This window comes from Hemibagrus wyckioides, linkage group LG04, assembly GCF_019097595.1.
Source record: "Hemibagrus wyckioides isolate EC202008001 linkage group LG04, SWU_Hwy_1.0, whole genome shotgun sequence".
NCBI classification, from domain to species: Eukaryota; Metazoa; Chordata; class Actinopteri; order Siluriformes; family Bagridae; genus Hemibagrus; species Hemibagrus wyckioides.
This window is the reverse complement of record NC_080713.1, coordinates 25,142,877-25,156,429: the sequence shown is the minus strand read 5'-3', so window position 1 is coordinate 25,156,429 and position 13,553 is coordinate 25,142,877.

The following is a 13,553-nucleotide window of genomic DNA, read 5'->3' as shown; positions in this document are numbered from 1 at the left end:
GTCTCTCTACCTGTTAATCTTAGTAAAGCAGGTGCAGTGTCTCTATCTGCGAATCTCAGAGAAGGTGTGGTCTCTCTACCTCTTAATCTCAATAAAGGAGGTGTGGTCTGTCTACCTGTTAATCTTAGTAAAGGAAGTGTGGTCTCTCTACCCGTTAATCCCAGTGAAGGAAAATTGTCTTTTCTAACAAGGGTCATTGTTGATGTATGAAATACACACCTACTTACACGTCCACTTTATACAGGATTCAGGTGATATTGAGTTAACATCATTTTCTTTTACAGTCTGCCTGTCATTCAGCCAAACTCCTGAAATCCTCCAGGCTAACAATGTAACAAGTCTAAGCTAAAACATTAATTACATATCCTAAAACTAAACAAAGTTCACCTGGGATAATATCCATCTCACATGAACTGACAGTCTTTACTTTTAGGAAAATGCTCATTACGAATAATTTTACAGGAAGCAATTTCACAATTATCAGCTTAAATCTATATAGTAAACAAATGACACTGAAACATCCTAGGAGGAAATCTTGCTGTCAGTTATCAGAAGAATCTCCGAAGACTGTTTTCATTTATACTTAGTTTAAAAAAAAAAAAAAAAAAAAGCACGTAGCCTCTAGTAAAATAATAGAAATAAAAACGCTTTACTTTATTCACTCTCATCTTGTTCCACAGTTATTGGAAGTCTGTGTTCCAAATTGTTCTTTTTATTGCGGTAATAAATCACTCCAGCTCACAATGGAGACAAGATTTTCTGCCTCACTGCTTCAGGGTCACTCAGTTTGATCCTGTGCTTTGGGAGATGTCTGTATGGAGACACTTCTCCTACAGGTTCACAGGTTCTTCCAGTGTCCATGTGGGGTTCCTCTGGGTTCTCCAGTTTCCTCCCAACTCATGAAAACATGCCACTAATTGCAATGGCATGTTCTATAAACTGGTATGTGCTGCGATGGAATGGCATTTTATCCAGGACAAATTCTCTCTTCACACCCAGTGTTTCTTAGAAAGGAACTGGATACATCAGCAGAATAAAACACTTACTGTCGATGAAAGAATGAATTTTTCACTGACAGGTTTTCATCCTATCTCATACTTTGTAAATATTTTTCTCCTCGATGTATCTACATTCCCATCTCATCACTTCGCATGTTAGGTTCGACACTTTTTTCATATGTGAACGTTTCAGATGTAGTGCTTTTTTTGTCCCCCCCCCCCAATTTTATTTTCACATCATTTTTTCCAGATGTGGTTTTATTTATCACATAATTTTCACATAAACTCACAGATGTACTCGAGGTCACGTATAATTGTAAGGGCATAACGGTGAAATACAGATGTGAAATGAATGAAAACAGAACAAACAACACACACACACACACATACACACACTCACAGATTGTGCTTCATTCTAAATCTAACCAAAGCTTAAGGCATGCATGAGTAAAATATTTTCCGAGTCACAGTAGCTATGAGAAGGAGCAGATTTTTTTTAGTTCTCTTCGTCTCGGCGGTCATCTAGATAACAAAAAGAGGACAGAAGAAAGGCAATCTGTGTGTGTTTCAAGTGTGGCCAGTTTTTCCCTGTTAACTCCCACACAGACGTGGAGGTTTCCACTAGCTCATCTGAAGAACTCAATCCTCCTGAATTACAGGGAGCTTTAATGAGATTATGCACAGGGCCTGTGGCCGCTGAGAACCCCGGGCCCGACGCAGCGACGCTGGGCCTGCACCTGTTACTTCACAGCTGCGAGAGAGAGAGAGAGAGAGAGAGAGAGAGAGAGAGAGAAGAGAAAAAGAAAGAAACGCTCTCCGGGGATGTAGTTGCATGTTCAGACCCACATGGAGCAATTTAGACAAGTCGTTCTTTTTATTCTGAAGTAGATGTTTGCAATGCAATTACTGCAATTAAAATGTTCAATAAGGGATATTTTGTTCCGCACATCATTATGTTTTATCACCTGCCTGGTACATTGCACACTATAAACTTGAAGAGTTGCTTTGTGGATTAATCATATTGCTCCAACAGACGTAAGCCACTTGCTGTAATTGATTTAGGTATAATCACCTCGGATGTAAGATCCAGGTCTGGTTTTAGAAATGAGTCTCTGCAACAGCACTACAGATACTGGTACTGCTTTATATTATAGTCATATATTTACTGCATTAATTAAAGTGTGATTTTAGTGCTATTTTGATTATTATTTGTCACACTGTATGGGAAAATTCTGTGTCAGATTTGCATCATCAATCAATGAAAAAAAAATTATTTACTTCTGACTTATTTGTCATTGATATTGTCTTGGTTTCTTGGCAGAGTTCTTTAAGAGCAAATGAGGTACACATTTTTCAGAGTGCTTTCTTTTTATGTCATGTTTTTCTATAATTATAAAGAAATGATGGGAATTTAACATCATTTGTTATCTCCTTCCAGTGTATTGCAAGAACCTTCTTTGGAAACCATTGAGCAAGATTACTTTACATGAAGTAAACCAGTTGGGACGCGATTAACAAGGAGTCCCTCACAGGAGTCTCTTCATACAGGCAGAGTGACTGTTGACTCTGATCTCAGGTTTAGCCTGTTTTGCTGAATAATAAGCATGGGATTTATGGCTAGTTAATACTTTATGGCTTTTCAAATCAAGATAAATTGTCATGAAGTCTTTTGCTCCTTGTGGCGGTTATTCCTCGTCCCCTAAGAGCAGAGGTTAGGTCCTTGAGCCTGAACAGCACCTTTTAGTGTTTTCCCTGCTCTAACACAACCACTTCAACTCAGAAATGGCTGTTAGTTAGCTGATTCGCTGAATCAGGTGGGTTGAGAGTAGGAAAAACTCTCTAATGTGTAGGAATATCTGAGGTATTAGATGTATAAAATACCCAAAACACCATCCGCTAGGTCAAACCGGGTCCTTATTGTCACAAAGCAGCAAGAAGAAACCCAGAGAGGAACCAGACTTGAAAGGTAACCCATACTTTTCTAGGTGAATTTCTCTGGCCTATATGATATGCAGGCAAGTGTTGAAAGGATGCTGTGCATGAGGATAACGTTAGTGAGAGTCACAGGACAGTCTTTATGATTTCAGCAGCAGTTTATACAAATCTAAAATATCCAGGTGAGCTTATCAGCTGATCCAGGGTGAGACTTGGGCATAAGCATCTATTAACATCGATCTTCCCTGTTTTGTTTAATACCTTCAACTTTTTTATTGTCCAAAACTTGCTCCTCTGTCATTTTAACATTTCCAGTCTGTTTTTTTTTTTATGTGCCTTTTTGCTCTTTGGCATACTTTCATGCCATACTGTCTTGGATTCTTTGTTTTGTGGTATTGTCTGTGCCTTTTTGTCTCAGACTTTTTCTTTGTCTACTGCAGCCTGCATGAATAAATGGCAAAAGTTGCACTAGCATAAATAGACACTATCTAATACACCGTCTTTGTATCTGATTTTAGCAAAGTATGTTAAACCCAGTCAGCAGCCTCAGGCTTGACGCCAAAGTTAACCACCCTATTAAATGCCATTTACATCTAGCTGTGGCTTTAGCCTGACTTTGAAAGGGATTATGGCTCACCTATGTTGCACACTGTAAACACACTTAATCCTCTGCAGAAACATGATGAATTTCAGTTACACACCTTTTACTCCTAATGTGAACTTCAACCTAACTCTAAAAGTGCCGCACCTAATTTAATGCAGGCCAAAGTGCCCTGTGTTTTATGGTTGTGATCGTCGCTGTGTATGTAACCATCACGACGGTATTTTAAAACCTTATTATTTCCGATGCCCTCGTCCGGCCAGGCATGCATTGCCTTTGTGATTTGGTCTGAAGGCGAGACGACGTTGGCACTGTCGTAATTATTATAGACTAGTTGTTGGGACAGTAGTTATATCTGCACCATTTAAAGGTGCAAATTATTAGTCAGTTCTATCTTCGTGATGAAGGGACGGTACAAAAGGAAACAAAAGCAATGACTTCAGCTGGCAAAGATGTCATGTCTGGCTGTATCAATTTTCTTCTTCTGCGTGGCTATAAATTATGAGAAATAATAGAGCTATTAACAGCGCTTGTCAGATGGTAAAGCAGGACAGGTAATAAGTGAGAAGGAAACAGTGAAAGAAAATTCAGAGTTAACAGCAAAACAAGCCACCGTTGCTAGGAGAGAGATAAACAAACAGAGTGATGGGCTGAGAGGAGTGTGTGAATCAGCCTGAGGCGACAGGTGACTCGTCCACGGGGCCTAAAGAGCCGGTTTTGCAGGAAACAGAGCCAAGTATCATCCACTGGCTCATTCCAAAGTACTAATTGTTTTTGCTTTTTACCTTGTTCTGCTAACCTTACAGGAGATAGAGTTACGGCTGATATAAATGGCTTAGCCAGGCTAAGCCCCTTTGTCTTTCAATTCTAAAAAGGCATTCAACATAAGATTTTGTGGATTTTTGGCATCCACATCAGTTAATCCCATCATTTATTTACTGTTAAGAAATGTAGATTTAAAAATTACATTTATTTTATTTTATTTTATTGGATCTGGTATGAAGAAGCAAGGCTGGGGCTGATTTCTTTCTAGCCCAGCTTTTATTCATCAGTGACATTCATCACAGATGACTACACAGACTGTCAAGCTTGCTAGATTCATCTGGATCTCCACTCAGGCTGATGTTCTTCACTGACTCATCTTTAAGACGACATCGGCAGCGACTGAGAAGGTTCTAAATGTGTGGAATAATTTGCCCCATATTACCACATGATGAAGTGCACTGCTCAGGCTTAATAGTTTCATTCTCCAGCTGTTTATGAATTTTATCTTTGCGTCTGCTATCATCATGAGTCATCAGTGGTTACTGTTATGGGATATTAAAGTGGTAAAGCATTTTGTTCGTATGTTATAAAAGCACTTAAGGCAGTAAGTATAGTCTAGACTCGGATTCGTTTGAATGCCAGATAAACTCCTTCATGTCAGATCCTCCGAATCTATCACAATTAGACAGGCCTTACTACAGGAAATTGCAACAGAATACTGTCATTTTACCTGCCATGTTTTATTGCTGAGGACTAATTAGGCCTAGATGTGCAGCTGTAACCTGCCATTGGTCGGGTTGCACAATGTACAATGGGATCATTTCTCTGGAAAAAAAAAAGGCTTTGAAATGTCATTACACAAATTGATGCAGTGTGTTCAGTCTCATTCCTTTCATTTCTCTTTAAGTTTTTTTTTTTCTGCACAGGTTGCACATGCTGATATGCAAAGCCGATACTCAGAGTCCAGTTTCGATTCAATTCCACTACCCCGGGTGGATCAAAACATTCCTGTACAGAGACACACATTCACACACACACACACACACACCCTCAAACATGCTTACAGATGACAAATGAAATGTAAGCACACACACTTCGCTTAACACAGGCATGCATTCAGAGCATCTCGGTCTAACCCGAGAGAAAATAACAAGCTAAGCATGCAATAGAATGTGTGCTTAAGTTCAGCAATTATCAGCGTTCACTTACACATTCCCTCCTCTCACTGGTCCATACTACACACACTCAACACACAGACTAATCCAGGGGCATTCAATTATAATTAATGAAGGTCCTGCTGCATAACATTTCCCGATTACAAAGATCTGGATATGCATTAAACCATTAACCGTTAAATATTAATGATTAGATCGTGGCTATAAATAAAGTTAAAGGATGTTTTGTTTTGAACTGATGCTTCACATTACCACAGACTCTGAACTGATGACCTACATCAACATAGAAGTGGAGAATAAATGCATACTTCTCTGTCCAGTCAGGTTTAACATTGTTTATATCATTATGTTCATTTAGAGAGGAAAAAAAACAAATTTAAAAAGTTTGTAAAAACTCCTTCCTTCAGATAAATAAAATGTATAAATGTATTTAACTGGCTGCAGTAGATGAGCTGCTACAGAAGCCATTATGGTTTGAGTTTTAAAAATACAAGACATTAAATGACCAGGGTTGATTTATTATTTTATTTTATTTTATTTTATTTTATTTTATTTTATTTTATTTTATTTTATTTTATTAATTCATTGTTTCATTCATTTATTTATTTTTCTTTTATTCTCTACACTTTTTGTTTATATATTTATATTTTTATTTATTTATTTTTTATTACTATTTATCAGCCTTGCTATCTAATTTTAATTTTCAGTTCAATCCACTGATTTACTCTGCTGGTCTGCCAGGTGGCAAACCCCGGCCCTGTCAAACATTTAATATTTATCCCCCCAAAAAAATCCGTGCAGCACCATATTCAGATTCATTCTTGGAGTAAAAGACAGAGATCGGCAATCAAGATATTTCAAAGGTCTGTTAAAGAAACCCAACGCGCATGTTTTTCATCAGGTCATTCTTTCACACCATTTGGAAGCAAAAGACTCAGAAGGGTTACAATGAAAACGGCGCTTGGGGAAAGATGACAGGTAGGGTTACACACAAGACTCTCAGACCTCATGCCTGTAATACATTCGGCATGATGGAATTTATTTATTTTTTTGCACGTCTACCCAGTGTTGCTGTCCTAACAAGTCTTGAAAAAATAAAAAAAAACTGAACCAAGCACAAAAGTAAGGGACTTTGTAGAGGGAGTGCACTGAATATTCACAGATAAGTCTACAAATATAGCCGTATAACTAAGCTGCACGTTGTGTGTGTGTGTGTGTGTGAAAGACGTCGTGTCCGCAGCTGCCGGCGATGTCACTCGGCACCCTGCGAGTGTCGGCGTGAGCTAATGGCCCTCGTATTACTTCATCACACGGCTAAGTGCTGCTCCAATTTTAAAGGAGCTGAAATGATGGCGGAGGTTCTAATAAACCCATTCAATGCTGCAGCCCTCCCCAGAGAACTGTGTGTGTGAGCGTATGTGTGGTTTTTCAGGGCCAAGTGCATAGCCCAGGTGTGTGAATGAACTGTTCTCATGATGCTAATCACTGTAAGACATGGAGCACGCCAGTGTTATGCAGGTGCACTGTGATGGAAAAGCACGCTGTGGGGTTCGAGTTACTCCATGCCAAATGCAAGACTAATTACAGAAGCACTTAATAAGCCTAGAATTAGCAGTTGGCTTACAGAGTAGCCTAATTAATGGACTGGATTAAGAAATATAAATGTGTGGGGGGAAAACAAATAAAATAAAAATAATGACATGTTGTAACAACAATAATAATAAAAGAGTGTATGCAATACTAAAACTAATGACTGTAAAACAAATAAAAAATATGTGTGATATATGTGTGAAATAAAGTGATATAATTCCTACAAAAATAAAAAAAAAAATGAATGTATTTTTTTTATTAAAACACTAAATATGTACATGATTTATGCTGACCTGAGGTCAGGCATGAATAATCTCAGTTACTTGAAGCAAACTGGTCACTTTTAGCTCATGTATAGAAAGCGCAAGTACTTTTGTATCGCTTTAGGAAAAAAGAAAAAGAAGTGAGGGGTTATAATATGATGCATGGTTTCTTCCTCCTAATCCAGCAAGAACACAGCAATTGGCACATTTCTATAAAATAACACAACACTTTAATTCATTTGTAGTAACATTTAAACCACAAACAAGATCATTAAACACTCAGTCCATCAAGTTATCAATGAGAAACCAGAAAGTCCTGTGTTTAGCTTTAGCACTGACTGGTACTGGGGACTCCTTCCATTTTACAGAAATCTCATCAATCAAATCAAATCATATCAATAATGACATATTTTTTTGTTTGTTTGTTTGTTGTTTTATTTGTTTGAATCGGTGTACATGGAGTGCCCACCATGTGCAAATATTAGAACAAGCTCATGAACCCTGTGATTTGAACTTCTGACCAATCAGACTCCAGTATTGCGACATAATAGTAGTAAATAGCACTACTGTGTATCGGCAACATTTTCAATTACTTAGTATTTTAGTTTGATTTCTAATCTCTTCATCTTGTCCCTACTAAACTTTGTTTCTGTAAATGCACGTCACCGTGACGAATATTTTTACTACTGAAAAATACTACTTTGATCCCTTTCATAAAGTGAAACCTCTGATGTAGGGTTCTACACAAACCTTCAAGAGCTGTCATTTACAATATGACGTCTTATCTCATTATATGTCTTCGGTTGTTAAGGTGGATTGAGAGTACAATTACAATACTACAGTCAATTTACTTATCAGTAATCGACTGTACATTTCCAAAAACAATCATTATTAAATGAAAACCCATCAATATACTAATTACGGTTACAATTTTTCATCGGTTCGATAAAACCACCTTAAAAATCGTATAAGTTTGATACTCTCTGCAGTTTTGTATCGGTCTACAGGTAGTGCTGTAATAATTCAATGACAATTTTCCTGACTAGAGGAAGAAGACTGCTGTTCATCATACCACATTGGAATGAATTATGTTGGGCACACCTCGCATGTCAGAACCAATCAGAGGCTTGGTGGTGAAGTGTGCTCGTCTGCATGCAGACTGCAACCAGCTGCCTCATAATTTCCTTCGTATTCTTCATGACTATTAGCCAAATGTCATTTCTTCATGAAGTATGCTGTGGCTTTAACACTTAACTCTGAACAGTATGTAGTAATATTTTAGGAACGCTTCGTAAAAAAATACTAGTAAGCTGCTATTTTTTCTAGGAAACTGCAATATTCACTACATATATTAGCATGACTTTATGTGGACACCAGTGGACATTAAGCAATTTTAATTTCTAATTTCCAATTTCTAATCTTCTAAGCATTAAGCAAATAAAACTGTACTGAATTCAAGTTTTATTGTTCATCTTACACCAGAACACAAGCCGTCCAATCAGGTAAGGTAAGATCTCCTTCTGCCCAGTTTTGTATACCTTATTTAGACATTTTGCTTATAGAAACTAAATTAGGTATTTTGAACACAATGGCAGGATTATAGTCGAGATACTTTCTGTAACACGCCTGCTGCACCTGAAAAATCCTGCGAATGTGAAGAACCAGTTAATATTAAGTGCAAAGAATACACCACTCTACAGTATGCAGTGATGTAATTTGTCACTCCCCCCTTCCCAACCTTATGTTACCTTAAGGGAACATTCTGAACTTATTTGGTGTCAGCTCAATCAACATAGCATTCATCCTGATGTCCCTTAACAAAACAGCACACCATGGTAACATGGTAATCAGCCTAATACCGCAAAAAACGCTTCTGTTGCTTGCACAAAGGCTTTTTTGTCTGACTATATAACCGAAATCAATATGGCAGGAATGGATACATTGCAGCAATGCCATGGCAGAGATTATACATGGTAATAAAGCCAAACGACACGGGGCCCTGTAGATTTAAGGGCCATGTAGGAGTTAATAATCCTCCATTAAAATCACTAACACACCGAACATGGAAGGGTTTTGTTCCATTGGCCGTTGTGTCGCCCACCCAGCTTGTCTGGTGAGCCACTTTTTGACAGGCTATACAATCAGAACCAGACTTTCATGTGCACTCCTAAACTAATGAAATTTATGCTGTTCATATATTTCCGAGGTATTTCATAAAGACTAAAATTTCCCTGGAACTTTCCCCTCGACCAAAATACATCTGGACTTCCTGTTGTGGTTTGGCTACCGTGATGCTGAGGTGTACAATGCCAATCAGCAGGAAACAGTGTGAATGGCATATGGCACAGAAGCGTAGCTTAACAGTTGTTCGAGCATGTAGGGTCATCAAGAATGAAAATACTGTATTTTAACCCAATTGCTGGTTTTCTTTCGAGTACATGATTGTTTTTGCATGGTATTTTGGAACATTGTGGTTTCGGAGGTAAATCAATGGCGTTTAATGGAAGGGTTGGTAGAGATTTGAACATGCAAGAGTGTGGAACATATAGAAGTCAATAATAGGAATAGGAAAATAATCAATGACAGGGTGATGGAGCTCAATGTGAAGCACATCCAACAGCATGTTGGACTTTTTTTTTTAAATACATTTATTGTTTCATTTGTGGATCATTTATGTTTTACTATAAAACAATCATTCTCTCACCAGCCTATAACGAAAAAAAAAAAGAAAAAGAAAAGGAAAACTCCAAATCCATTCATCCTGGCCCTGAAAAACTTGCCATTTTACCCCAGCTTTATAAGTGCTAAAACTGGAGACTCCATCCAACACAGCTAAATAAACATCTCCTCACAGAAGACTTCACCATATCAATGACGACATACTTTTTTAATCCAGCCTGTCCTCTTGTGTAAGCTGTTACTGTAGAAACGATAATAGAACCGAATAGCCGAAACTACTGTCAGAGCTGCTGTTTCCATGCTACATTGCATTGAAACCAGTTTTGTGTGAATAACCCATATCGTACGCTGATACTTTTTGGAGAGGAATAGACAGGCGGCCGGTACATTAAGCGATATCAGTAAGAATGTAATTTTAGTATGTCAAATACTAAAAATAAAATGATTCACTAGGTTTATATGTGGTCAAGTGTACCATGTTTAGAATATATTTTAAAAATGCGTGTGATTTTAATTCCATTTGTTTTTTTTTTTAAATATAATTATAACTTGTCATAATTATTTCCAGAGAATTTTGGTTGAATTTACAACAGTGTAAGTAATTACTTTAAAATTTGTAAAGAACTGGTGTGGGGAGTGGTCATGAATCATGCCTGTATTTGCTCTATGGCATAAATCAGACTATTGTTAAATCTAAAACCAGCACAAATGCTATGGGGGTGATGAGTCATTCGTTCTCTGAAATTCACACATGGCATGATGCTACTAGCAGATAAAAATGATTGAGGCTAGAAGTAACACAGACCTGACTCTCCTGCACAGGACACAGTGTTAAGAGTTGTATGGCCTGTTTGCGAATGGCCATATAGATACAATTATGCATTGAAATGAAACTGAATTGACATTTAAAGAAATCGACTTTAAATGAATCGCTACAGTGGAAGTCTGTAGTATCCTGGCAGACATACTGCTCTAGTTTACGTTTTTCAAATTGATATATCAGCTGTTATACTCCTGTTATATGTCAGCACTCATCCCAGAATCCAGCGTGGCCTACAAGCATGTCCGCTGAGGATTACTATGCACAGACTCTCTCACGTTCGCATTCACCAGATTACTGTATTACACACACCTGGACTTAATCATCTTCACAGCACACTTTCTCACACTTACTAAGGAACCTGAACACACACACACACACACATGCGCATTTGTTTTGTATACGCTCTGGGTCTTTTTGGGCCAGTTGCAACCAAGCCCTTTGAGTCACTGCTATTTTTTCTGGTTACACTTATTTGTGTTCGCATTTGTGATATTGCCTACTGTAGTCCATGCTTGTTATTTCCCAGCTATGAATTTGTCTCATTTCCTCATCCGTGAAGATCATTGTGTACCTGCGCTTATCTCAATGCATGCCCTACTTGCATGGTTTGTGTCAACTGATTTCTAACAATTGCAATTTTTATTGATTAATGAAAGTCATACTTTTATCCAATTATAATAACATTTAAGGTGGCGAAACATACATAAACCAAGTTATTTTCTATTGAATATATTCTATATTCAGTTATTCAAGGTAAAAGTGGCTTGTTAAAAAGATACTCTGTTTTAAAATTCCTCCATTTTTTTAAGACTTTCCAGCGATGAAAACATTACTGCTTCACCTTTAACCATGCTAAAGTACATCTGCTTACAGAAACCTTCACCATATCAATAATTAGTTATTCTGTGATAAACAATGACGGGTTTTGTCTTGCAGCATCCACCATACTATTTAGTACTAGTCAGTCAATTAGCCATTACTCTATACACAGTGACATACACAGTTATGATGATAGTGCTATGGACTATCAGGCTGGACTAATTCCTTACACTTTATTGATTAAATCATAGCTTCCATCCAATATATTTACTCTGGCCATCAACATACAACAAACGACATGCCCATTGATTATACAACTCATTATATGTAACTTATATTCTGTTCCAAAAAAAACCCAAACAAAACATACAAATCTTTCATCACATGCATAGAAGAATATCTTATTATCATCCCTTATCACGATGGTAACTTCATAACATTTTGCACAAGCAACGCTCGCTCCAAGGCAAAGTAGCACTATAAATTAAAAATAGTCTCGTGGCTGCACAAAAGTTGATCTGTTTTGGGTGCGGAACGCATTTGCTGCATTCCTCCTCCTGTCTGTCAGTCAGAGAAGATGATTTAATGATAGTGAGAACGGTGGCATGTAAATCAATCTACAACTGAGGTCTGGTAAAAAAAAAAGAAAAGAAAAGAAAAAGACACGCTCTCACATGCATTGTTCAAGTGGGAGCATATACATGATGCTAAAACACCATCACATGTCAGAGATAAAGTATGAAGTGTCAGCAAGGCTCTCAAGCTGGTGAGTAATAAATTAGGCTAAAGTCGTGTAAGCCACAAATCCTCCAAATTCATGTTCCTTGTTCCACAGTGCACAAATGGTTTTTGGATGGACGTTGTAATTACTCTTGAATAGAGTATTGAAGGAAAGTAATAATACTGCAGACTTTACAATTGCCTAAAATTATGCACTAAGCAGGTCTATGAGTAACAAGTAGCAAGTAAGCCAATACGATAATGCATGATTGGAGAGTATAGTGCACAAATTAGTGTATATAAGGATAATAATAATGTAAACTGATAAAATTTCCAAACACACTAAGCCTTTCACAACCAGTTTCCAAAACAACAGCCCTCATTCAGCTCAAACAAAACATAACATTACATATTTCACCAAGAATTTGAAACACATGACAGCCTGTCACTGCGCATTAACAGTTTTCCATGATTTCCTATGAGGGAAAACGAGTGTGTCAGTCTAGATAAGACAGACAGCCGAGCGTTCAGGATTGAACTTGCATCCTGTTTCTCTTTTAGAAAGAAGGTTGAAAAGGTGAGCTGTGCTCCCTAAAAGAATTTGCTGCATGCAAGAACACCTTTGCTTTGCTCAATGGCTATGCATCATAGGCAGCTGTCACTTGCTGGTTTGCAGTTTTTCTCATCACCTGAACGCTTCATTTAACACCTTTCTGCCTCATAGCCCTATCAAGGGGTTACTAGGAAACAAAATGGAAATAATACAATTACGACATGGTGAGTACAAAGGAAACATTATGACACCACTAGAAAAGCAAGCAATCAGCTCATTTGACCTAAACTGACAGGAGAGTAGCTTATGCGGCAATGTAACTCTTTTGGTAAACGCCTTTTTGACTTGCTTTAGACTTCCCAAACATGTACTACAATCAATGCATGACCAGCTAAACAAACTGTACAAAACTGGTGCCGCAAAAAATCCTCATAGTTCAAGTGGTTAAGGCTCTAGATTGTTCAATAAAGGATTGGGGTTCAAGCCCCAGCACTGCCACACTGCTGCCTATGGGCCCTTGAACCAGGCCCTTAACTCTCACTGCTCCAAGAGCACTGCATCATGGCTGCCCCTGTGCTCTGGCCCCAACCTCCAAAGCTGGTATGTACAAAGAAAAAATTGCACTATGCTGT